This window comes from Echiichthys vipera, assembly GCF_963691815.1.
Source record: "Echiichthys vipera genome assembly, chromosome: 17".
NCBI classification, from domain to species: domain Eukaryota; kingdom Metazoa; phylum Chordata; class Actinopteri; order Perciformes; family Trachinidae; genus Echiichthys; species Echiichthys vipera.
This window is the reverse complement of record NC_139842.1, coordinates 26,261,111-26,286,759: the sequence shown is the minus strand read 5'-3', so window position 1 is coordinate 26,286,759 and position 25,649 is coordinate 26,261,111. Positions and strand designations below refer to the sequence as shown.

Below are 25,649 nucleotides of genomic sequence, written 5' to 3'. Positions count from 1 at the left end.
GGGTGAGAAACCGAGGAGGGATCCCTCACCCAGGAAGGCCAGACAGTTTGTAACAGATGGTTAACAAGAGCAGATGAAGGCACCTTTTGATGGGAGGGAAGGCAGGCAGAGCAGGCCAGCTGAATAGGAGTTCTAGATGGCGGACTGGTAAGTGAAAATAAATTGTCAAGCTATATCGTGAGCATAAGCTTTGGACTGAACAACACAATTGGTGTCACCTTCAGGTGTGTTACATAGCTTTATTAGCATTGTTTGATGTACAGAACTTGGAACATTCTTGTTGGTAAATTTAAACCATGATAAACAAATCTGTTTAATGCTGATGCTTTTGGCTTGGTGAGAAAACTTGAAGCTGTGAGGATCACTTAAAATAACAACAAAAAACACACGCAAATCTGCCCGGCAACAGGCTTTGGTCCTCACAACTCTAGAAGTAAAATATTTTTTTTACTTTGTGTTTTCTGAAATTTAAAGTCACATTCTGGTTCCCCACTCCCACCTAGTGTTAGATATATTTTTTGCACCATTCTAGCTATAGTGGAAGTGGTGGCACTCACAAAGTAATCCAGGAGCAGGGTCCTCACAACTATATAAAGACACGTATGTGTGTGTGTGTGTGTGTGTGTGTGTGTGTGTGTGTGTCAATTAGATGGATGAATAAAAGCACTGATGTTTGGTAACAACACTTCTATCATTTGATGGTTAAATTACTGATGACCATGTTAGTCCAGAACTGACCACCTGCTGTATCTATTCTCAAACCTCAGGTGAACATTCATTTTACAAGATGTGACAACTTTTCCCTCAAGTCATGATAATATGAATAAAATCATTCCAACACAGAGTGTTGTAATGGGAGCAATGTCACTCACAGTACTGTAGAAATGTTTGGAAAAGTATTTTATGTCCCAAAGTTCTATGAAGTCCTTAATGAATCTCAGTCTTTGAGGGTGCTCTCCTGCAGATGATCCTGCATATGCAAGTTGTACATGTGTCTTAGTCTAAATGATTACATAACAGAACTCTATCTCTTTTAGTGGGTATAAATATATCCAATAAAAATAAATCAATCTACAGCTAATGTACAATATTTTACTAGATAATTTAATTTTACAGTGTATATAGTGTTGACATTTTCTGCAGCTAACACTGATTAGCTCTGGGCAGTACAGTGAAGGCATTAAAACGTCTTTTTTAACCACTAATACAGCTCCAAATAACACCAAACACCCAACACCAAATGCAGCAGCATGAGAATAGTCCCTACACAGAAAACAAAGCACCAACAACATAGTTAGTGAACCCAGAGTTTATTAAAAGAGTGTTTTAAAGACTTACCTACTGGCCCCTGTACCAGCTCCTCTCATAGTAAAGTCCACTCAAGTGGATTACCAAATTCAATCCCAAAGGAAGGAGCCCATTGGTGCTTTGTTTTATGTGTAAGGACTTTTCTCATGCTGCTGCAGAGGTTTGCTGTTATTTTGAGCAGTATTAGAGGTTAAAAAAGACGTTTGAATGCCTTCACTGTACTGCCCCGAGCTAATTACTGCCACATTCGCCTGTTAGCGACTGCTAGCGTTTCTCCAGGGTATCGCCGTTAATAGTTGTTACATGAAAAAAATTGTCTCAATGGCTTATTAGATGAGTGTATTTGCCAAAAATGACCCTGGGATGATTATGCTGAAATTTCACTTTAAGTGTGTTTTTTCACAGGAGACCTCTTCATAGAGTAACACATCAACTCTCCTTTCAAGGACACTACATGGACGCAGACCGTCTTGTTGTCTGGGTCTTCCATTCAGTCTACATCACATCATGTACTGTTCAAACGTACACATGCGCAGCAGGCCTCCCATGTGACCTACAGACTGACTTTGAAGGCTCCTCTGAGTTTATCACCTGTAAGGTATCACCTCTACACACACACACACACACACACACACACACACACACACACACATGAACACACTTTTGTATTCAAATCTCCAACTGCAGCAAGCCAGTGTCAGCTTGTTGACAGGAAAACAGGTTAATGTTGCTGGTGTTTCCTTACAAAGAAAATTAGAAGTGTGTGCGTGCATGCATGTGTGTGTGCGTGCGCGCGTGTGTGTGTGTGTGTGTGTGTTTGTGTGTGTGTGTGTTCAGGCTCCTCACTCATATGCATACAGATAAGAACCTCAGGCTTCATGTTGACTTTGCACATCATAGACATGTGCAGGGACAGATAATAAGGAAAAGAGGACTGAAATGAGGAAAGAACTGAAATGAGGAAAGGACTGTGTGGAAATAACGTGTGAACCACTGGAGCCATATTTCACTTTTTTATAGGCTGAGATGTCGACCTTGCCGCAGTAGGACACTCAGTCAGGCAGACAGAGGCCTATATGTTAGAGCCCCTCCCCCACCTCACTAACCTATAGCTCTGTTAACAGTTAAACTCTCATACTCTCCTTTTCAGTCTGTTGCTCTTCCCCTCAGCCTTGCTTACCATTCTTTTATTTTCTTTCTTTCTTCCTTTCTTCCCAATCCCCCACCCCCAACCCATTTCTTTCTGCCCCTGGCAGTGCACATACCATGTCCACACATGTACTTGCACACAAATGCACACACGGCCGTAAAGCAGAGCTACACACCCCTTTCAGCGAGATCACCATCACTACAGAGCAGTCGCAGCACACTGAAGCCCCCCTTTGGCATTTTCTGCACACACTTAGACACTTTTTGAGCTGTCTAACTCAGGACCAAGACGTCCCATCTGCAGCTAGGTAGGAAAGAATGGGTTTGTTTTATGAATTCAATCTCTTATGCTGGGTTACTGCACAGGAAACCACTTCTGTTGCTTAAAGTACATAATGTTCCTTCTTGTCTCTGTGCACATGGACTCACATGGAGGTGTGGAATGAGCTTCATATTCAAGTACATCTCTATATGCTTCACATGAGGCTTTTTTCATGCTTAAAAACTTCTTTACAGAATCTGTATGATCTGGAGACCATGTGCTTTGATGAATAGTCTGCTTCATAATATATCACATAATATATGTAGTAGCACTTTTAAACTTTTCTCTTTACTTTATGGTGCTATTTCATTGGGTCCTAATTTGTGCCTGCTTCAGTTGTGTCCTCATGCCAGAGACTTTTTATGCATGAGAGTGCTTTAGAACAGGAGGGGATTTTTCCATGCAGTAAGTTAATTGGTTGACAGTTTATGCTGATGTAATTTAGGTACTTCACACTTTTTTCCTCTTTGTGAAATATGAATGAGCAGCTATAGAAGTATTTTAGGAAACAGCAGAGGCCAGTTAATTTGGATTGGGATTGACACCACACACATGTTGAGCAGGGGTTAACACTTTTTAAAAGTGGTTTAAAAAACAAACATTCTATTGTCTCTGTTTGCCTTAACTGGCTCCAGCTATTCAGCAGTATGGCTCAATCCAGTCACTCAGGACTACATATCCCACAGGTCCTAGGTTATTTTAAGTGATCAGGATCAGAGCTTTACCAGGTGTGCAGCGGGTACAAGGGTCGCAAGACACAAAGAGCTGTTTGGACACAGGTGAGACTGCAGAGAAAATAAAACAAACCATTTAAACCAATTCAAGTAGCCCAATGAATTATGTTTCAAGAGAGAATAAAACTAATGCAGACACTAGTAGCAGTAAACTTTGCACAGGAGTTTGTGCGCACCGGAAGAAATTGTAGTTTGTATGCGCAGCAGCGGAGCGCTGATGGAACTTTACATACATGTCCGTAATGTGTCGCAGACAGTGATGGCAGATGATAATCATAATTAGGTCTTCGTGTTAAGAGCTGAGTTCAGACAAATCATGATTTCTCATTTTCATGAGCAGAACATGATCCTCTGCCTGCAGCCTATTGATAAAAAGGCAAATTCATTCCATATGTGCCGCGAGCATTTTGAAAATAAAATGGTAAAGTGAATAATTGTAGGTAATCCTGCAAGAATGATGCCTCAGGTGGATGATAATGTGTGTTAGCCTCTGAGGAAAAAAACTTTTGTGTACATTCAGAATAGCATCTGATGTCTCAATCTCATACAAAGTCTAGCTCAAAGTCTAAAAATGGCATTGCAATTGTGCTGCAGCAGTCTGCTCCTAACTAGAGCTGAACAGATCAGTGGATTCATAGATCAGTCTATGGACAGAAACATAATTGAATGATTCTTATATCAAATGAGAAGCTTTTCTGTTTTTCCCCTATCTTTTTAAAGTATCGATGGAAATGATCTTCTCTTTAGATTTTATAGACTGAAAGAAGTTAATCAGCAGATGAATTGCTACTGAAAATATCCTGTAGCTGCAGCCAAACTTAAGCAGTTCCATTATTGTGACCTTGGAAAACCTTGTGTGTTCCTACAAGAACATGTCTCAGTGTGGCCACTGTTCCCACTTTGGGTTGAGTGCATGAGGTATCCAATGTTATGTCACTATGCTGATCATAAAAGACATGTGTGAAAGGCAAATGTCTTTCACTTTGTTCAGTCCTGAAACACGGTTCCATTCCCTGACCTTAGAAATATGGCTGCCATGTGCTATGGTGGAGACTGCACCATATTGCTGGGACCTCTCACCGAGCTGCCACTAGGTGGCACAACTCACTGGACACATGACATTATGTTGGAGGACATGCTTCATCACACTCTGCATGTGCTGTGAAATGACATGTATGTAGTTCCATACCATGACTTGTCTCCACTGTTGCCACATAAGCGTTTGTTGAGCATAAGTCCCTGTGTACCAGTGTTCAACTCTTCGTGTCTCAGCAGGAAAGTTGGTGTTATAGTACTGGACATCAGTGAGGAAACGCAACCTTCCTCTTTTTGTCTATAATGTCTAATCATCCGCCTTTGTACTTCAGTCTGGGTCACATCCCTTCACCCCTGCACCCCCACCCTGCCCCGCCTGCTATGTACACACGTGTGCTGCCCACTCACATGTTTATCTCCTCCCACCTCTCCTCTGCTCCCTCCCCTTTCACACATTCACTCTCAAATCCACTCTCTCTCTCTGTCTCTCTCTCTGTCTCTCTTGGTGGCACTGGGTCCATAGGTGGAGGACAAGAACAGGACAGGACACACGCCCTCAACACCACACAGCAGCACCGCAGACATGTCGGACTCTGAGACCGCCGCCCCCGCTGAGGCCCCCATCCCTGCTGCCTGTGCCACCATCAAGACTGAACTGGACAAATGGTAGGTTATAGTGTGCATGTTATGCAGCCTCCAGTAAAGAACAGTTCTTCATGACACCAAACTCTGAGCACAGAGGAAGCTTTGCAATTGTTGGTCCATCTCTGAATGCTCTCCTATCTTCAAACATTCATATTTGCTGAGATGTTCCACCAACTTAACCTTTAGAAGCCGTGAGCCAAAAACTCACCAATTGAATGAATAGTTTAATTGAATGTTGCCCCACAAGCTGTCCAAAAGCTCCAGACCTACAAGATCATGTCTGAGCTTGGAGCCAATATTGCAAAAATTGCAAGCTGATTTAACATTGGTTTAATGGCGATCGAACTGGAAGACAGCCCGCATCCTAAACTGCACCAAGCTAAAATGGAGTCTCACTGGAGGATGTTGAGGTTGGCGCTGACACCACCAGGAGAGAATGAAGTCTTGCGCGTTGAAATGTAACTGAATTTGACATCCTAACTAGCTGCAGGGGTAACTGTTGTGAAAACCTGGGGTACCCTTAATGGAGTGATTTGGGGATTAATGATGTGTGGCAGTGGGGTGATGCTTGATGCTCATCTGTACGCATGGATGAAGGCTGGGAATCTGCTTACGTCACGAGCTCCCTTTCCCCAGAATACTTTGCGTTAGCCTCGTGTTGTCAGTGATCAAGGACACCAGCTCGGTGATATTTTGGGGTCTGTTGCATTTATTCAGAGAAGACACTGTTCTGTTAGAGCTGCAGTAATGTGCACATATTCTCGGCTCCTGCACATCAACCCTTCACACAGCTTCCCTGGACCAGTCCATTTTGGCCGATAAGGTTTTTTTTTTGTGGAGGGTCACTAAGCTGGGGCTTTAAATGCTGATCAGATGGATAATCATGAGCAGTTACATTTCTTGAAGACTTAGGGATAATTTGATATTTCATTTGGTCTTTTTGTGTTTTATTACACTTGTGCAGACAAATGTAGCATATTTTTTGATAGTGAAAGCTGTAAAGTCTTTTCCAGCCAGACTGTCAGGCCTTGATAAGATGACGGTGGGGGTGTGAAGCTTTTAGATAAGACTGCAGGTTGAGGTGGAGGAGGGAGGGCTGGTAGGGGTGATGGGCTAATCATGTTTAACAGTTTTGGTAGTGCTAACTTTGCCCCCCCCCCCCCCCCCCCCCCCCCACACACACACACACACACACACACACACACAGTTAGCTCAAGATCCATTTGAAGTAGAAGCTGCACATTTCTTATGTTCAGATGTTCTGAAGATAGATGATGCTTCATTGATAACTTGAGCGGTTCTTCTCTAAAACTGCAGCTTGTTAAAGTGCAATTAGGCACTGCAATTCTAATGTAATCCACATACTTATACTGTAGAAATGACTTCCGGAGCACAGAAGGAAATCAGGTGACTTGGTATAAAAGCATCAAAATCCACATAGGGGGGAGGGTTGGGGTCGGTTACAAAAGAAAAGTCAACACAAACCTGCTCCACCTCTCCACAGCAAACACCCTAGGCAATTGATAAAACACTCAAACACACTCAAATTACACAGGGCTTTCACCTGGAGGACCGGTGTTCATGTTCTGGAAGAACTAAGACAAACCACCACCTTTATCTGATCTGAACCAAGTCCTTTAGTGACTAAACTTAACCGTCACATTTTCTCGTCTGAACTTAGCCGTCGCCTTTTGGTGGTGACTTTAATATGTTGTAATTGACCTCTGCTTTGGGCAAGTGCCAGTCAAATAGCATCTGACATATAACCGTGTGCTCAATGGAGTTGTAGAGGTAATCAAAACACACTGCTGGCCAGTCTGGACCTTCCATTATATTCCAACACGCTTCAAGCCCACTGTAGAGTTAACATGGTTGTCTCTGTGTAATGAATACCACAACCCTTATGTATTTATAGACTCCATGGATGGAGAGACGTGTACTTTGAGACTGTATGTGCAGGATACCATGACATGTTTCTTGCCATAGATCAGGTTACTGTTCGTCATGACATCTGCTTCTTTTACCCAGGCCAGCCAAATAAGCAACATCCTCACATTCACATTCAGCCTGAGATGTGTGGAGGCGGCCATGTTGGATTTAGGACCCTCATGTTGTGGGGATAAGCGTCTGTTTATACTCACTCTAGGTCAGATTTGAGCTTTTCTGCAGTTTGAGGACAAGCTTTTTATGTGGTTAAATGTGAGAATACATTTTCATGACTTTTCTTTTAAATAGAAGCCATATTTGTGACCTTGTCAAGGTCACACTAGCAAAGTCACACAGGTGTGTGAGCAACAGGCTATAAGCATGAGAGACAAAGCATGTTATGCCTTTCTTTAAAAAAACGTTCCATGTATTGTACGTATACAGTATAGTATTTTACATTTGCATCAGTCAACTTTAATGCTTTAATTGTTGTTTTGGTTCCATGCAGCTCTTTTTCACCAGCTGGAATAATGCTACTGTATAGCAGGGTTTCTTAGATTGATAAACAAGTAAGTTATAAAATGTGTTTTATTTGAAGATGGGACCAATTGTGTTTTTTTTTTCTTTTTAACTCTAGTAACTCTTATTAATGCACTGCAAAAATCCCCATCGTAAATTTGTCTGTAATTTTTCAGTTTTTAATCCAAATCAACTAATTTCAGATGTATTTAGTTTGTTTTTTATTGACTTTGCAGAGACCTTGACATTATTTCAAGATAGAGAATATTTCAGTTCATTTCTTTAAGAATTTCCTTGAAATAAGTTCCTTATCATTTCATTTTTGTCACTCTTAAGAAAATGATCACAGCCAGGAAAAACTTAGACAATATGGAGTTTTGCAGTGAGTATTTGTGGGCACTTGTTTGCAGGGTCAGGCTAATCAATGCATGCAAGCACGCACAGGATAGATCTATAATGCACATGTTGACATGGAGTTAGTTATTTGCTAATCTTTACCATCTATTTGGATTTTGCAAAGTCCTTTAGCTAACATGTTGGTTAGCCTGTGTACTTGGGGACTCCAGCCTGTTTCACAAGAGTGAAACATGAGCACACAGCCCCTTCCCCCTTTGACTTACACACACACACACACACGCGCACACACACACACACACACACACACACACACACACACACACACACACACACACACACACACACACACACACACACACACACACACACACACACACACACACACACACACACACACACACACACACACACACACACACACACACACACACACACACACACATGAAGTCCTCAAGATTGTGTTAAGGTTTGTGTTTGATCTGGACCCAAATGCATGACTCGACTCTGGTTCAAAGTGCAACAAACAATCTTTAATCTTCAAAAAGGGTGCAAGAATAGGTGCGCGGTGGAGGGGTGCATGTAGAAACTGTACTAGTTTTCTTTATGGAATCTGATGACTTGGCAGGAGTCAGTAATGTGAGTGCTGTGTCACACTGGCACCAATGTGACCCCTCCCCCTAAACCCATGCTGCACCACACACCATAGTTTCTCTGCGTTTCTGCACACTCACATCAAGAATCTTGTCATGGAGCAATGAATCCTCTTTAGGAGGGACTTTCTATTGTTTCACATGTCCATAACTGTGAGTCTTCAGTCCAACTAGATGCATTGAGATATAAGGTTAAACACAAATTTTCATCATCTTCTGAATTTGTTAGTTAATGGTCAACCTCAGCCCCTTGTGTCCCATTATTACCATAACATTCAAATCTTGAGCTCTTTTATTTCCGAATAATCCATACTGATTGTGGTGATCTTTGAAGGTCTGTTTTTTCAATGTTTGTCTGTCCTGCAGGTATTTCCAACCTCCTCAAAGACTCTGAGAAGACTTCTGACCTGTTTTTCAAGTTGCACTATCGTTTGCTAATCCAAACAAAGACTGTGCATGGAAAAAAACCTGTCAGTGCTCAACGTGAAAAAAAATTGGGTGGGCAATCCTGCTCCTGGAGGGCCACTGTCCTGCATGTTTTAGGCCTAGTCCACACAAACACAGGTATTTTTGTGAAACCGGATTTTTCCAAAAAGTTAACCCTGGACTCCGGTTACGAAAAACTCTGGTTTCAGGAGCCCACAACTTTGGTTACCTGTGGATGAAAGGCCAAACCGCGCAGACCGTGCGCTCATGTGCAAAACCCTAAGGTTTCTCCCTGTTCTAACATACCTGAGTCTAATGAATATCGCATCTCTTACGAGTTTCAGCTGCTTGATAACAAGCACATCACTAGAGTCAGGTGTGTTAGAGCAGAGAGAAACTTAAAACATGCAGGACAGTGACCCTCAGGGAGCAGGGTTGCCCACCTCTGCTTCACTTGGTTAGAAAAGTCTGTGAGGACTCCAAAAATATATTGGTCATCATCTGGGGTTTTCGAAATATTTGACAGTGTTGTCTGGGATTTAAACATAATAGGAAAAACATCAGAAGCACAAGCTAGAGCTAGGTGGACTCTGGTTTCAGCAGTGACGTGTGGTCACACTGTGCAGCGGTAAACAGAAAGCTGTATCCATCAAGACTTATGGAGCACTTGTGGACGGGAATTTTTTTAAACCGGGGGCCATAAAAGTTCGGTTTAAATTTCCTGTGTTTCTGTGGACTAGGCCTAAGGCTGTGGTTCTTAATCTTTAGTCACAAGTAAAATCTGAGGAGTCATGAGAGCAGAAAAAAAATATTTATATAAACTGCTGCATAATGTAATGCTATCTGTGACGGTGGGTCAAATGTAGACATTGCTTTGTTTCACAGGGTCGCAACCCACAAAGTTTGGAAACCCTTTTATAAGACGCACAGCGATACTGGATAATGACGCTGCAAACTTAATCACATGATCTCCTGGCTAATATTTGGCCTCAACATCATCTTTTACTGTTTGCACTGCTCAGTGATGTATTATGCATTTGTCTGTCCCAGAGGACGGACTACAGCTAGCTCAGTCTAAATAATTCAGCCTTCATTTCCTGATTTATGTCCAGGACTGGAGGACGACGTCATTCTTCACTCTGCCCTGAGTACTGTCAGTCAGCCCCGGACATGCTGACGTCACTGCATCAGGATGCAACCAGTGCTTGTTGGAATGGCATAGGTTTAGATGAGATGTTTGTCGTTATGTAGACGAATTTCACTTGCAGAGTGAAGATTTTACGACTCAAATTTGAAGCCTTGTTTAATAAAATCTAATAAATGTGACTTGGCCAGACCTGCCACTGGTCACCATGACAATCCATGACCCTGCAACGTGACATTGTTCATTCGTGCTTTCTCTCAGGAGATTGCGTGATTGCTGCTGTGGCGGTTACATCATCGGCTTCTCCTTTCTCCTGGGAGACAAACCTACATGTATGTTGTGGTGAACCAGTGGTGGTGTGTCTGGATTATCTGACAACACACCCTCTGGGTTTCTGCCATCAGACAAAAGCACCTGTTGACTCTGTCCAAGCGCGCCGCTTGCAGACTTTAACACACATGCTTGCCAGAAATGCATGCTTGCAGTGACACAAACTCATTTCTCTCACACACTATTCGCTCCATCCCTCCTGGCCAAGCAAAGCACAGAGTGATAATCTGTAGCAGCCAGCTGTGTGTTACATCACAGCTGGCAGGACAAAGAGATAACACAGCAGAGATGACCCTGTAAACTAGAGTATTAAAATGGTTGGGGTGCTGCAATGTAATGGTGTTTCCACGCTTTTTCAAATTTGCAGTATAGACTTTATTTCTACTGTTTGAATGATCACACATGGCTGAAAATTAAAGGTGTGTGTGTGTCCTGCTTTGTGGGTTTATTGAACTTAAAGGCGTCTCCAGCAACATGGAGCTCTAGATGCCTGTCTGTTTAACACAGCAGCCCACATCGGAAGATACCAATACACCTAAAAAAACGCAGATATCGGCCGGCTCATATATCGGTTCTATCACTTGTTTATACATTGAAGCCTTATCCTTTAAATGAGTACTTGCAGAGTTAGACAAGTAGCAACAATATGTTCTAATGGTGAGCTGGGGCTGCTTTGATTTGAAATTAAGCCAGGATGGAGTGATTGATGTTTAGGAGGTGAGGAAAAAAAAGTAGAACGGTGACGTTAAGATGCCATAAAAATGGTCATGAAACCCCCTTCTCCTGTGGGCTCACCCTCTTACCTCTGTCATCTCTGCATGATCACGCACCCCCCCTCCCTTCTCTGATGTTCCTATCAAACAGATGGATTCAGCCACATGGCCTTCTGTATCCCTCCCTCTGCCCCAGCTTTCTCTCCCTCCCCCTCCTTCGCTCCATCACCCTGATGCACTGTGGCAGTGTCTGCTGCTGTGTTTGCTCCTGCATGGGAGTCTGAAATAATTTTAGTTCTCTCTCTCTCTCTCTCTCTCTTCTCACTCTCTCTCTCTCCTCTCTCTCTCTCTCTCTCTCTCTCTCTCTCTCTCTCTCTCTCTCTCTCCTCTCTCTCTCTCTCTCTCTCTCTCTCTCTCTCTCTCTCATCTCTCTCTCTCTCTCTCTCTCTCTCTCTCTCTCTCTCTCTCACTCTCTTCTCCTCCTCTCTCTCTCTCTCTCTCTCTCTCTCTCTCTCTCTCGTTTATCCCCTTAAGTCTCATCCTTTCAATCAACAGTCATTTGGGGATTATTTCACTGGATATCCACTCATTTTGCTACTTAAAGTGGTTGGGATCAAACTTTGTGGCACTCAGCACCCGGGCAGCATTAGTCACTTTCCATTCCTTAAGAGGAGGAGAATCATTGTTTAATTGATTTTCAGACTTTTGTTGTTTCTGCCATCAAAACTGTTAGTACATAAAACACACTGTTTTGTCAACAAAATTAGTTTCCAGCTCACATGCCATCTGTGTGACAAGGTGTCATTGAAATGCAACAACCGTTTGTGAAATGAAATAAGGTGTTCCAATGGGGGTTACCTTGTGACTTACAGTGATCAACTGTCATTGATATCTTTTTTTTCCAGTGTGGCAGAGAAGGGAGCCGAGGGCTGCAAAGATCTAATGGAGGCCTTTGCTGCTTGTGTGAAGAGTGCAGCTGAGGGGACGTCATGAGGAGTCGCCCTCCAACCTCGAATGTAAGGATGTTGCATCATTTGCTGATTCATTCATAGTCAATGATGAGCATTTCAGGTTGGGGGTTAATTATCAGATGATGCATTCAAGGAGCCTCATTTTGCTCTACAGAGCAGCACATCTTTTTCATGAAAGACATTTTGACATGTAACAGTAGGAAAAGCATAGATGTAAATAATACAAGGAATGATGGCTGAAGTCCATAGCCTCTTCAGTTTCATGCTGGCTTACTACTAAGGACAAGTCAAAATGGCTTCTGGGGGAAAAGTCCATTCTCAAAGTACTAATAAACCCACATTATAAACAAATGAATGAATAGATAATGAATAAAATAAATTATAATTAATCCAGGTTTTGAATTATTTGTCTCTGAAAAGAATTGTTGGAGAGAAGCCCCCATAATAAGTTTCACTCGAATAATGGGGATTACTCAGCAGGGCACTGTTTCTGGAAAGAGTTATTGCTGCTGATTCTTTATTTTAACTGTCATTTTCCAATGCTGTGAGCTCTACATATGGCGGCTGGTGGAATGTATTTTTTTGTCATAAATAATCTCTCTCTCAGAAACATATAACCTGTCCTAGCAAGAACCAGTGAGAAGATTGTGTGTCATTATAGGGAACACAGACACAGATCATATTGTCCCTATTTGGTTCTTAGCAATAACTTCAGAAACATCGTTTTTAAATAATGATTGGCATATTGTTGATGAAGTGAACACAATAAACATTTTCTTTTAGATGTTTCCATATTTAATTTGGCAAAAAATTAAAAAATTAAACGGTCAATCGTATTCTTTTCCTCTCTCACTGGTTGTCATGACAACCAACATCGTGCTGATGCGGTCCAAGTTGTTTAACAAGTGTGTGTTTCTGTTGGTGATCTTTTCTTAAACAGATTTAGTTTGAGAGATTTAACAGTTCAGAACACCGTCAGCTCCATGTTGTGGTCCCTCCCACTATTGTTTTAGTCAGTCAACATCACAACGGGCGAGATTAGGGGAGTGCTTAATGGGACCTCAGGGCAAGAAATATTGCCCCGAGGTCCCATGTATTTGTCCATAGAGCACAGCAAGCTGCGTGTGCAACCTCTTAATGAGTGTGTATGGGGAACCGATGGGCGCTCCGAAAATCGCCCTCAGTCTCGTCCGAGACCTGTAAATTGCGAGACCAGCTTTCCTTGCCTCTGTGTGGAGGCAAACCCATTACACTTTATTTTAGTTTTTTTTAGTACAGCTCCTTTTATGCTCAAGGGTTAAGCTCATGATAGATTGGGAATGGCTCAAACAGATGAACACTTACAGTAGAGCGCTGTAATGCAGCATTTCACCGGGTGAACTCTTAAATTACCAACAAAAACAAGACTTAGGGCGCGCTCACACTATCCTCCCGGACCGAGACCCGGACTTTAGGGTACTTGTCCCCCCTCCCTCTCCCCCCCGCGCCCCAGCCCCGTTTGTACTCACACTACCAGGGCCTCGGCCAATGCTTCTTGCTGTCCATACGCCTTCAAGCCGTAACACGTCACACACATTGATCGCGTGTGTGGCTTTGTTTACAAATCTTTCCACAGACTTCGGAGTTTTTGTGCGTCTTGTCGACTGTTTTTGAATATTTTCATCCGACCAAATCTGCAGTAAACACAACGTGAACCTTTCCCCACCATTGTTGTTGTTGTGAAATGTCCGCGCATGGTCCGTCCTTCTATTTACATGTCCGAACAGGCGGACATAACGCTACTGCCGTAGGGCTCGTGCGCGTGCGCGTGCACGTGCGCACGCTCGTGCTCGTACATGTGCAAACGGCTCCGCTAAAGCCCACCTCTTTCAAGCGGGCCGTGGCGGCCCAGCTGGCCCCAGTTGAGCGCGGAGCGGGTGCGCTCACACTACTTAAAGGTACTAGACTTTAGCTGAAAAACCGGTTTTGGCCGCGGCCAAAAGGATAGTGTGATCACGAGAGCGTGATCACATTATCCTTTTGGCCCTCAACTGGGGCCAGCTGGGCCGCCACGGCCCGCTTGAAAGAGGTGGGCTTTAGCGGAGCCGTTTGCACATGTACGAGCACGAGCGTGCGCACGTGCACGCGCACGCGCACGAGCCCTACGGCAGTAGCGTTATGTCCGCCTGTTCGGACATGTAAATAGAAGGACGGACCATGCGCGGACATTTCACAACAACAACAATGGTGGGGAAAGGTTCACGTTGTGTTTACTGCAGATTTGGTCGGATGAAAATATTCAAAAACAGTCGACAAGACGCACAAAAACTCCGAAGTCTGTGGAAAGATTTGTAAACAAAGCCACACACGCGATCAATGTGTGTGACGTGTTACGGCTTGAAGGCGTATGGACAGCAAGAAGCATTGGCCGAGGCCCTGGTAGTGTGAGTACAAACGGGGCTGGGGCGCGGGGGGGAGAGGGAGGGGGGACAAGTACCCTAAAGTCCGGGTCTCGGTCCGGGAGGATAGTGTGAGCGCGCCCTAAGAGTCTAAAGCCTCAGGTGCATTTGTGCTTTTGGACAGCCACTTTGGACTGAGACTAGAGCTTTGATTGGGCTCAAAACAGCATTCCTGACCCTACATGAACCTGCTTAGTTTCTCTCCAGGACCGACCTAAACCCGAGCCGCAGCAGCAGATTGTGGGCCTGAGCCATTTATTTATTTATTTATTTTTTTTAAAAACAGAATTTCCACTGCTTTTTTTTTTTTTTTTTTTTTATCCAGAGGATGGCCGGCAGTAAATTTTTCATGACATTATGGACTAGAAGGTCTGCATGTTATTTAGAGTGAAAAAAGAAACACCAGGAAATCTTTGCAAACCTTACCTGATTCAAGCCCGAGTGAATTTTGAGAAATTACCCCTGCAATCCACTAATTGAGCTCTGTCAGTGTCCACTTTGTCGTTTCAGCTCTAACCTAGACAATGTATCCAGATACAGATCGCATGCTGTAAATGGGGCCTAAAAGTGCATTTTCCCTAATTCACTGTCTTCTACATCTCCCTCCTCTCGTCTAGGTCCACTGCACTGAGTCCTCCATGTTCCCAGCATTCCCTTCTGCAACAGCTCTGGACTGAATGATGACGAAGTTGAAGATGACGATCATGGCATGACATTGTGTTGATTCTAGCTGAAATTGGGGTGTGGCGGCAGTAACCAGTTTCCTCCCTCTGTCCTCCCCCCTGTTATGGGCTTATCAGGTGTCCCTCGGTCTTACCGCCATCCCCCTTCTCCCTCTACGGCTGACATGCAGCACATCGACTTGTAGACAATTCCAGAGAGCTGAGCTGTAATGTAAATTGTCGACTTGAGATGAATACTTATAAATGGAAATAAAAGTAAAAATTGGTATAAAAAACTATTTGTGATTTTTGGCCTTGTTTCATGATTTGGAGGGTTAGATGCCTACTTATTTGGAATCCAGATGAACACAGTTGTCATTTTCCTTGTGTGTCTTAACCATTTCAGTGTTTGGGTATGGACATTTTATTCCCATGGGGAAAAAGACCAAAAAAAAAAAGTTTTATTTTAGTTGCCATATTCTTCAATAAACTTGAAGGAGTTATACTGTGACCATCTGAAATCAAAGTAGATTAGACCGTCACTAGGCTGCTACTACTGCTACTACTTTGAGCTTAGATTTGAAGGACACTGACTCAATTGGACATATTTCCTCTGATGGGGTGTTCCAGAGCCTCTCAAAAGCTCTGTCCCCCTTTATTTTTCAGCCGAGAGACCGGAATAATAGAGGGCTTCTGCCCGAGGATCTCACTGCACGAGAAGGGTCGTATGGGGATAAAAGGTCTGAGATATAGGGAGGATCCAGACCGTTAAGTGCCATTTAAGTAATTAAAACCGTTAAATCAATTCTCAACTGTGTTAAAAAGCTGTTATATTAATTGAGGCATATCAAATGGTGTCTTTTTAAAGCTTAAAATTACAACTGCGTATTAGAGCCAAGTATGAAAAAATTAAATAATGGACCCTGTTGAGGGGAGTAATATGTCAAGAAAAAAGTTGCAGATTTAAGAAATTAAGTGGCAATTAAGAGAGAATAAAATAGCAGATTTATAAGCTTCAAAGTAGCAAATGTATGAGAGAAAAGTCACAGGTTTTAAGTTTCTCTCTGCTCAACACACCTGAGTCTAATGATGTGCTCGTTATCAAGCGGCTGAAGCTCGTCACAGGTTTGATAATCATTAGATTCAGGTGTGTTGGAGCAGGGAGAAACCTAAAACATGCAGGAGCAGGGTTGGGCAGCCCTGGGTTACATAAGCCTATTTGCCGTGGAATTCGGTAGTGTTGTCCAAATGAAGCTTCATGAAGCACTAGTTGTATTTGTTGAGTCCACTAGATAGAGCTCTTGGTTTAAAGGAAAGAGCTCAATGAATGTTGATTCAGTGTGTTTTCAAACCTTTTTTGAACAGAGAGCTCCATCTAGTGGACTGGAAAACAAAGAAAATGGTTCCTGATGCTTCATTTGGACATCACTAGGATTCGGCACTGATTGTAAACACGGGAACATACGGCCCCGGGAACATAGGTACGCTCCCGGTTTTACAAGCCTTGGATTTAGATTCAGATTTAGATTTAGCATACATTATTAATCTCAAATGGGCAATTTATTCAGCAATAATTCCTATAATTTGGACAGTAACTTTCATTTTTATAATTGTAGAGAAACAGCAATATGGAGCCCCAAAACTAAATTAGTGACTCAGTTAATTATCTATCTCCTATATTTTTTTTTCACAAGCAACAATTTACTTTATATCACAGTTTTCCTAATGCTAATGATGAGGGTTCATATAGCTAGAACACTCATTGCTTCAGGGTTTGTGTAAGTGTGATGAGGGGCCTGTGTTGCTAGCTAGGTTAGCCTACATAAAAATACTGCCAGCTGCTGCTTGCTACCTAGCCAAAGCTGACTTTTTGCATAAAACTACTGAGCCATTTGATTGTAGTCACTATTAGGGTTTGTAAATAAATGTCTATAATTGTTCTATTGGACGTTTTAAATCCTGCTCACACAACTAGAAACCAATTACGGCTTCGCACAGAACCATAGACTCACAAGCACACACTAATACAGCTGTCTGTCTGTCGTAATCCAGCTCCAGAGCGTAAATTTGGCACATACCCACACATTCCCAGATTACACTGCCCTCTGCTTTCAGTCAAATCCTTGCTGTCAGAGGTGGATTTCTAAGCCTTACACTTAAGTCATGCGTTGCCTACAATACATAAGACTTCGGTCGCTCAAAAAAACCCCAAAGAAACAACATTTTGTTAATACATCTTAGTTATCTTCCATGTTCTGCATTCAACACTTCCAAATTTAACCAATATAACGAATAAAAAATATACATCGCCAGTTAATAAGTCATTATACTTTTGCATATGATTTTGCTCATATTTAAAATAACCACAAGAAGGAGCCCCCTGACACCACTCATGTCATCTGAATTGTCAGATAATACACTGCAAAATGTGAGTGGTATAGTGTTCCATAAGATCAGTCCAGGTGTGCACATGTGATGTAACTCTGTGCATGTGTGTACACAGCATACATGGCCTGTGTAAACACACACGCTAGGAATGTTCCACTGGTATCAACATGTGAGAGAGCAAACTATGTCCTCCATCCCAACACACACACACACACACACACACACACACACACACACACACACACACACACACACACACACACACACACACACACACACACACACACACACACACACACACACACACACACACACACACACACACACACACACACACACAAACACACACACCACATACACACACACAGAACAATTACATTCAACCAAAGCCAGACTGTAATCTTTAGCCTTATCTGTACAAGGAGCCTAGTTGAACACAATGACAATGGTAACACAAATCATTCAGTTGCACACAAATGCACATTTTGCACAATACTGTAAATGGCAGCACATGTTGCCATTACATGAACACAGTGACAAACTGCACTGCTCAGTCCTGGACATCAGCTACGCCTGAGGGAGATTCCACTGAGGGGGGAGGAGAGGCAGTCCTCCAGCCTGCAGAGAAGAACCTAAAGGGCAAAGGGTAAGGGGAGGTACAACGGAGTGTGTGTGCGTGTGCGTGTGCGTGTGCGTGTGCGTGTGCGTGTGCGTGTGCGTGTGCGTGTGTGTGTGTGTGTGTTTGCAGCAACCTTTTAATATTGGTAGCATGTATCAATTTCCATTTTGAATAGAAGTGCTATGGCATTTTGACAGAAGATGATTGTATTATGACATAAGCATCTGAATAGCACCAGAAACAGTCTTCCTTATGTTTTGCAGGTTTGTTTAAATAAGGTCGGAGGTCACTCCCAGTTTAGGAGAGGAGGAGCTCTTAGGGGTCACATTTCAGATACAGAATACGGACGCTCAGAGTTGGTGGGGCTAAAAGAATTTGAACACCAAACACGCTGTCACAAGTTAAAAAAAAAAGACCAAAAATCCATTTGCTTTATTAAAAGCTAGATCACCTACCAAACCAAAAACATGTCTTACATGTCTTAATACTCAGACATATTGCTGTGTATACAGGGAACATGTAGCAGACACACTGTAAAACCTAAGGAGTTAGTTCAACTCAGATGGTTTGAGGAAACTGATTGCCTCAAATCATTTGGAGTTGGATTACTTAAATTATTTAGAAAATTATTTGATTTGACGACAAGTAACTCTAATAATTATTGTTAAGGTAACACAAGTGAATACAGTTAATAGCACTTATTCAATTCAGTTCATTGAACTTAAACTATTAAGTATTTTGCTCTTTTAAAGTTGCATTTATCCAAATGTATTTAAACGTGTAAACAGGACTTGTGTGCATTAAGTAAGATTAACCTAAATGCATCTTCTTAACACAAGTTATATCTACTCATTTTTCTTCCATTAATACCATACCATACCATTATACCCTTGCATTTTACACTACAGCCAATGCCTTGAACTACTGCCCTGCATGTTTTAGATATCTCCCAACTCTAACACACCTGATTTAAATAGTTATAAAAACCCTTGAAGCTTCAACTGCCCAATAACGAGCAAATCAATACAATCAGACCTGAAACCAGAAGGGCGGTAGCTCTCCAGGGGAAGGGATTAGAGACAACTGCTCTAGACATTCTGAGTTTATGAAATAACTGAGCATCAAAGAACCCTTCACTATGGCCAGAATGAAATAACGGAGGTAACCCAAATACAAATGACTATGGTGGGCAATGACTATTATCGATCATGCTGACAGTTTTTTTAAATCAATTGTATGGTGATGTCATCAGAAACCTTGTTTGTTCAGCCACCAGTGCATAACTTAAATATGCACTTGACTTGAAGACAGATTAAAAACACTAAAAAAAACGGTAATTTTTACAATAAAAAAATATAAACTTACTTACATGATTAATTAGTTATCAAAACAGTGACTGGTTTGTTTGGTAATACTTTTTTTTTATCAGATCTATACATTTATAAACTGAGATAAAAACAAAACATATAACTATTATTAGAATTATAGAGCCTGTGGTCTTCAGGACTTACATTTATGTACTGATATAAAGTAAACTCAAAGAAAATCAGTCAGCGGAACGAATTAGAATTATATTATCAGTCCTTAAAATGCTTCGAAACTTTAGTGCACTCAAAACAACTGAGTTACTATTTCAACAATTTATTTTTGACTCAGGTTAAATTCTTGGAATGTAGTATTTTTCCAAGTTTAACTTATGTTAACTTCCTTCTCTCAGCAGGAAAGCGGTGGATTGCTTACTCCAGGTAGGGAATGAGTCCTTACACCAAGTGAAGGAGTTCAAGTACCTCGGGATCATGTTCACGAGTGAGGGGACGATGGAGCGTGAGTTTGGCCGGAGAATCGGAGCAGCAGGGGCGGTGCTGCAGTCGCTCTACCGCACCGTTGTGACGAAAAGAGAGCTGAGCCGGAGGCAAAGCTCTGGATCTACCGGTTAATCTTCGTTCCTACCCTCAACTATGGTCATGAAAGCTGGGTCATGACCGAAAGAGGGAGGTCGCGGGTACAAGCGGCCGAAATGGGTTTTCTCAGGAGGGTGGCTGGAGTCTCCCTTAGAGTGAGAAGTGAGACGGGTGAGAGGTTCAGCCATCCGTGAGGAGCTCGGAGTAGAGCCGCTGCTCCTTTGCATTGAAAGGAGCCAGTTGAGGTGGTTCAGGATCATCTAGTAAGGATGCCCCCTGGGCGCCTCCCTAGGGAGTCGTTCCAGGCACGTCCAGCTGGGAGGAGACCTCAGGGAAGACCCAGGACCAGGTGGAGAGATTATATCTCCACACTGGCCTGGGAACGCCTCAGGATCCCCCAGTTAGAGCTGGTTAATGTCGCCCGGGAAAGGGAATTTCGGGGTCCCCGGCTAAAGCTGCTGCCCCCGCGACCCGACCCTGGATAAGAGGTTGAAGATGAGATGAGATGAGATGATCTTCCTTCTTTTATTAAGATGTACTGTTTTACAGTTGCCTCTTTACACATGCAACAGACACAGAGCAACACTTGCATTCATTTGGAGTTCTGTCTCAGGGGACCGGAGAACCTTTTGAGGAACTCGGGTACTAAAATTGAACTGGAGGAACCAGGGACTAGATGAAATTCCTGTGCAATAGTTCCAGATGGTAAAATAAGTTGGTAAATGGACTTATACTTCTATAGTGCTTTTCTAGTCTTGCGACCACTGCTTCCTTTACACTATTTGTCACATTTATACACTGATGGCAGAGGCTACTCTTATCATTCAAACCTTCACACACCCACGTACATTTGGGGTTCAGAGCCCCAGCTGCCCCACTTCCTACTCAGGGGGTTCAGGAACTTTAAAGGTGCAATGGCCAGATTTGAAGTTTCAAACATTAAAAGAAAATGAACTAACATCAACAGAGTGTGAAAAGTAGTGGAGAGTCAGTACGATTGAAACACGGGATGGATAAAACACAGCGATGTCCGGGAAAAACCACATAAGTCTGACATGTCAAACTCCTTCATTAGTTCAGCACACAACCAACCCTGTGAATTCTCATGTAATGGCTTCATACTGTTCAAAAGTTTCCACGCAAACCTGTTTTTAAATGAGGAAAGTCAAATCTATTATGTGTTTTTTTTGTTGTAATTAACAGTTGTGTTTTTTGTTTCATGTCATAATAATATGACTATACAACAGATGAATTTTATTAAACATATCATAATAATATGACTATACAACAGATGAATTATATTAAACATATCATAATAATATGACTATACAACAGATGAATTATATTAAACATGTCATAATAATATGACTTTACAACAGATGAATTATATTAAACATGTCATAATAATATGACTATACAACAGATGAATTATATTAAACATGTTATAATAATATGACTATACAACAGACAAATTAATACTTAAACATGTCAAAATAATATGACTTGTGACCATGTGTAATTGCTGTCATGTTGATCAAAATCTGCACTGAATTAATAAATGAATTAATAAACAAATTAATAAATGACACTCAGATGTGAATACTCAGGGCAACAAAGAGGCAACAAGTGCTTTCTTAAAAGACAATTAACTAGATTAAAATCTTACGGAGTACAACTTTAAACTACTGGCCGGTACTAGCAGGCTCGGCTGGCGGAAGTCTCTAGTGCTCCTGCTCTATTGGCCATACAATGCCAAAGTGTCGCTCATCTGAGTATTTTTAGATGCGGAAATTGAACTCTTGGCTTCTTGCACCACTAAGACACTTTCATAGGGATGAACTGGGATCTGCCTTGAACCCTGTATCCAGTTCTCCTTATACATGCATGAACTACACCATGAGAAGTATAACAGTTTGCAGCTTTATACCTAAAACTAAAGTGACCTACACCTGAACTGATCTCTGTGTTTAAGAGACTGTTTCAATGGACGGGTACGCAGAGAGTCTAAGCCTTAGACTCTAAGGGTGTACTCACACTTATCATTCATATTGTGCCAAAGCCCGATTCACAGCTAAAATATAGTTTGTTTGATCAGTGTAACTGTGCCGAGCCTAGGCAAGCCACGCTTCCCGATCACGTCCTCGTTGAGAGAGGTGGGCTTCAGCATGGCACCATTACACATGTACGAGCATAAAAAGCAGGTCTGATGACTATTTATATACGACTGTTCCCTGCTAACTTTTAAAAAGATGCCGCAGAAGAGTTTGCGGGTATCAAGTATTTTCTGCAGATTTGGTCAGATGAAAATATTCAGAAACAGTTGGAAGAAATGTAGAAAACCTCAAAGGGGTGATGACGTATAAGCAAGAAGCAATCGTGCTGCATCTTTTGAATAGTATGGGTGCAGGCCGGGCCTGGCTATTGGGGGAGGAGGGAGGGGGACTATGTGGCTTAACCCTTGTATGGTCTTCACCACTGGTATCCTGGGCTCAAACTGATCCGGGACATATTCGGGGTTTTTAAAACAAGTCTGAAATCAAATTTTACTTCATTAACCATTAACATATAATGTCCTTATCTCAATTTCAAACAATAGAGATAACACATATGGGGGACAGTGAGGGCCAACGGCTTCTCTGTGCTTAGATTATAATTATGTAACATTATCTTTGTGTATGCGTGTGGGCATTTTCTATCTCTCTGTGAATTCGGGATACCATACAAGGGTTAAGCACGGCATGGATCAACTGGGTCAAATGTGAGCACACTCATGCTCCATCCCAGTGGAGATTACTTGTTCAGTGGAGGCAGTGGTTAGATGTGACCTGCTAGCTTCACGGCTATGTAGGGGAGGTTTTCCTGCAGCCAGGTCTCCATTATCACCATAATGCAGCTATCCAGCATATTTCAGCATTTTATCAATATGTATTATTATATTTGACTTTTTGTTGCAGTTGGAGGAGGTGGCACTAATCTCTTTTATTTTAGTCATGAATAAAGCTATTGTGCTGCAGTGTTGACAGCAGCTGGCATATTTGGGATTCAGCATTTAAAAATAAAATATTATAAAATATTTCTATATCTCTCTCATATCATCATCATCCAATCATTTAATGGAACTGCAAACAACTCAAAGATATGTGAAACAACACAGTTATGTTAAAAATCTTGAGGATGACAACTTCACGTGTGTGTGTGTGTGTGTGTGTGTGTGTGTGTGTGTGTGTGTGTGTGTGTGTGTGTGTGTGTGTCTGTGTGTGTGTGTGTGTGTGTGTGTGTGTGTGTGTGTGTGTGTGTGTGTGTGTGTGTGTGTGTGTGTGTGTGTGTCACTCAATCAAAACAACAAACTCTTTTGCACGGTCACAAGACCTCTTGTGTCTCTGCAGTTATTAAGATTTTCATATTGGTTTTAAGTCAGTTTATAGGATTATTATGTGTTTTTAAATCAGTTTATAAGATTTTCATGTGGGTTTCAAGTCAGTTTATAAGATTATCATGTGTTTTAAGTCAGTTTATAAGAATATCATGTGTTTTTAAGTCAGTTTATAAGATTATCATGTGTTTTTAAGTCTGTTTATCAGATTATCATGTGTTTTTAAAACAGTTTACAGGATTATCATGTGTTTTTAAGTCTGTTTATCAGATTATCATGTGTTTTTAACTCAGTTTTTTAAGATAATCATGTGTTTTTAAGTCATTTATAAGATTATCATATGTGTTTTTAAGTCAGGTTATAAGATTATCACGGGTTTTTAAGTCAGTTTATGAGATTATAACGTGTTTTTAAGTCAGTTTATAAGATAATCATGTGTTTTTAGGTCAGTTTATAAGATTATCATGTGTTTTTAAGTCAGTTTATAAAATAATATGTGTTTTTAAGTCCGTTTATAAGATTATCATATGTGTTTTTAAATCAGTTTATGAAATTATCATATATGTTGTAAATCGGTTTATAAGATTATCATATGTTTTTAAGTCAGTTTATACGATTATCATGTGTTTTTAAATCAGTTTATAAGATTATCATATATGTTGTAAGTCGGTTTATAAGATTATCATTTGTTTTAAGTCAGTTTATATGATTATCATGTGTTTTTAAATCAGTTTATGAGATTATCATGTGTTTTTAAGTCAGATCATAAGATTTTCATGTGTTTTTAAGTCATTTTTAAGATTATTATCTGTTTTTAAGTCAGTTATAAAATTATCATGTGTTTTTAAGTCAGTTTATAAGATTATCATATGCGTTTTAAATCGGTTTATAAGATTATCATATGCGTTTTTAAGTCAGTTTATAAGATTATCATGTTTCTTAAAGAAGTTTATAAGATTATCATGAGTTTTTAAGTCAGTTTATGAGATTATCATGTTTTTTAAATAAGTTTATAAGATTATCAGGTTTTTTAAGTCAGTTTATAGGATTATCATGTGTAGTTAAACCAGTTCATAAGATTATTATATGTGTGTTTTAAGTTAGTTCATAAGATTATCATGTGTTTTAAGTCAGTTAATAAGATTATCATATGTGTTTTTAAGTCAGTTTATAAGATTATCGTGTGTTTCGAAGTCAGTTTATAAGATTATTTTGTGTTTTTAAGTCAGATCATAAGATTTTCATGTGTTTTTAAGTCATTTTTAAGATATTATCTGTTTTTAAGTCAGTTATAAAATTATCATGTGTTTTTAAGTCAGTTTATAAGATTATCATATGCGTTTTAAATCAGTTTATAAGATTATCATATGCGTTTTTAAGTCAGTTTATAAGATTATCATGTTTCTTAAAGAAGTTTATAAGATTATCATGTTTTTTTTATGTCAGTTTATAGGATTATCATGTGTATTTAAACCAGTTCATAAGATTATTATATGTGTGTTTTAAGTTAGTTTATAAAATTAGCATGTGTTTTTTAGTCAGTTTATTGGATTATCATGTGTGTTTAAGTCAGTTTATAAGATTATCATGTGTTTTTAGGTAAATTTATAAGATTATCAAATGTGTTTTTAAGTCAGTTTATAAGATTATCATGTGTTTTTAAGTCTGTTTATTAGATTATCATGTGTTTTTAAGTCAGTTTATAGGATTATCATGTGATTTTAAGTCATTTATAAGATTATCATTTGTGTTTTTAAGTCAGTTTTAAAGATAATCATATGTGTTTTTAAGTCAGTTTATAGGATTATCATGTGTATTTAAGCCAGTTCATAAGATTATTATATGTGTTTTTAAGTCAGTTTATAAGATTATCATGTGTTTTTAAGTCTGTTTATCAGATTATCATGTGTTTTTAAAACAGTTTACAGGATTATCATGTGTTTTTAAGTCTGTTTATCAGATTATCATGTGTTTTTAACTCAGTTTTTTAAGATAATCATGTGTTTTTAAGTCATTTATAAGATTATCATATGTGTTTT

At 40.7% G+C, this 25,649-nt stretch overlaps 1 long non-coding RNA gene across 1 annotated transcript; it reads left to right on the top strand.

The window, feature by feature from the left end:
- Positions 1-5,026: 5,026 nt before the first annotated feature.
- LOC310959274 lies at positions 5,027-15,625 on the top strand. The gene is made up of 3 exons (XR_014593564.1): positions 5,027-5,214; positions 12,164-12,274; positions 15,285-15,625. It is a non-coding gene; the product is annotated as an uncharacterized lncRNA (long non-coding RNA).
- Positions 15,626-25,649: the final 10,024 nt, after the last annotated feature.